This window comes from Phalaenopsis equestris, unplaced genomic scaffold (assembly GCF_001263595.1).
Source record: "Phalaenopsis equestris unplaced genomic scaffold, ASM126359v1 Scaffold000170, whole genome shotgun sequence".
Lineage (NCBI taxonomy): Eukaryota > Viridiplantae > Streptophyta > Magnoliopsida > Asparagales > Orchidaceae > Phalaenopsis > Phalaenopsis equestris.
The window spans coordinates 164625-167472 of record NW_018164612.1 but is presented as its reverse complement, the minus strand read 5'-3'; positions in this window follow the sequence as shown (position 1 = coordinate 167472).

Genomic DNA, 2848 nt, shown 5'->3' with positions numbered 1-2848 from the left:
TTAATAATATATCGTTTATGATAAGCTTCAGATTTACTTTTCAAATTATTAAAATTAATTTCAGGTTGGAAAATCTTAGTATATGAATAGTTGAGACGTCACGAATATTTTAAAATTTTGGTTAGTTTAGAAAAATATTTAACCCTATTGTGATGACTATTTTTTGTTGACTTTAATATACTAATGACTTTTTCATTTTGATCATAATTTTTTCAGTTTTTTCTTGAAGTTTTACATGACAATGTCTTGCCTCCGTTATTTTTCTAAGGAAGATTTATATATATACCACTCAGGGTTTAGGGTTTAAGGTTTAGGGAAATATTTTCGTACGTAAGACGTACGTAACACTACATATGTCAGATAGGTTATAGAGAGCGTATTGTGGGTTATATCCGCATTATACCTTCTATAACTTCCCTGTAACCTACCTATAATCTACCTGTAACTTAGAAATATATGAAAACAAAAGCTCGGAAATTACTAGTTACATGTAAGTTAATAATAGGTTACAGAGAGGTTACAGGGGATATAACGCGGATATAACCCCCAATACCCTCTCTATAACTTATCAGACGTACGCAGCTCTACGTACGTCTTATGCACACAAATATTTCTCCCCAATTCCAAAATTTATACATATCTAATACCTAAGCTTCATATTTTACATACATGTGTCATCTTACTTATAAATAAAATTGTACAATTGAAATTTTAGAAGTTAAAATAATGGCATATTTTATGTGACAAGAATAGAGGGGTATAAATGTAAGAAAAAAGTAAAACTCTAGTGTTAGATATGTAAATACATAAAAGCTGGGTGGAACGTAAATGCCTTATCCTAGCCATATTAAAGTATAAAAAATTTTGATTTCCTCGCTGTTCTTGATAAGAGGCTATTTGACGTAGAGACAATCATTAAAATAATTTTATGATATATTAGATAACTTTTACAAACCAAATTCTAATAGACCAAAACAAGTAAAATATATGAAAATATTTGTATGCCAACAATATTAAATTCAATCATGAAGTTAAGTTACCGACCGTAAATATATGGCTTGCAGCCTGACACTTGCAGCTATCAAATGACGTTCGAGAAAGTAATTGGCATTTACATACATACAATGCAATTCCCATGTATTTAAATATCCAATAATAAATTTTATTTTTGCTGCCCAAATCTTTTAAATCAGATCAGAAGTATCATGATTTTAGGTTTTAATGAATGGCATGTTTACACAAATTTGTTAAGGTGTTAGATATGTGAAAATATAGGATTTAGTTGTGCATATCGAAATTTTCCATTCATAATTTATTCAGTATAAATACATTGAAATGAATTTCAATTTTAAAGAATTATTTTCAGAAAACAGAATAGAATAATGCTTAGTGCTCGTTTTCATTTTTTCTATTTATTTTTTCATTAAATAATAAGAAATATGGTCTTATTTAAACCTATGCATGAAAATGTATATTTCACTTTTTAGAAAGTGACAAAAGCACTATTTTTTGTGTGCATTAACATTTTGAGTGAAATGGTATGTAAGCTAATTTCATTTGGTATATCATTAATATTCATCTCTATGAAAATTGACGCTTGATTTTCAAATAATATATGCCTAAATTCATTATTTCTAGGCTTTAATTGCATACCATATTGACTATGCTTAATGAAATATTTTATCAAATATGTTGTTAGCTTACCTATGAAATTCATAATATAAGATCCTGTAAGTTTATTATACAATATTAAAATAGATAAATACTCACTAAGGAGTTCTTAAACGATATTGAGTTCTTCGTGCAAGCAACATCTCAGCTTCAGACTTAACTATCTGAGCATAAATTTTAATGTCAATATTCAAAACAAAACTATTGATCATTGTTAACGCTGATGAAGTCTAGCATGATTTATATCATTCAGGATTTCAACTAAAATATTAGTTTTTGACTTCACATGGCAAGATTGAACAAGAAATTTACATTAAAACAAGTCCTTCCATTAGCTCTATTCTTTCAAAAAGCTATATTCCACCGTTTGAGTTTGACTCAAGTAGATTTGCGAAAATGGTTTTTCATGGAACAAAATCACTTATCTGAGTCAAGTGAATTACAAGCCAACGAAAAAAGAAGCTCAGACCAATTATGAATTACTAAATTTGAAACAAAGATTATTGTTCGAAGGTTGCAAGGCTATAGACCTATTTCTGAATTAACTGTAGCTCTCAAAATTTTGATAATTAAAATAGAGTTTAACATGCCTTATAAATGCTTTATTCAAGTTGTAGGATTAATAAAAGACACAAACCCATAGAAAATTTTAGTTTCACCAAATTTAGTTGAACAAAAAATTGCTTTTTATGTTTGGCTTGAAATTACAAAATATAGATTATTGTGTCAATTGATGTGTTTTATTTTATAAAGTTGATGCAATGGAGACTCGGTGATGATTTTGTGAGTCTCCTAGATTCAAACATAAAAAAAAAGAAGTAAGAGGCAAAATGGGAAATTCTAAACAAACGCCACTTTTATTTACTTCTATATGTGCTACACTTCATATGAGATGAAACCGTAACAAATCATGTAAAATTTATTTAATGATTCTTCTTACAGATGGGGAAAAATGAAAATATTTTCAAAATAGTTATCCTAGTTTCTGTAGAGGCGTGCAATGTGAGGCTTGGCTTGTTTTTTGATGGGTTCACACCATATAGTTAGATTGCCTCACCCTAGCATTTTGGACTATGATCTCTACTTCATAAAATATTTAACATGAGAGATGTATGACTACCCTCTTCATATTTCATATATTGGTTATCTCAAGTTCTTATAGTCCAAATAAGAGAAT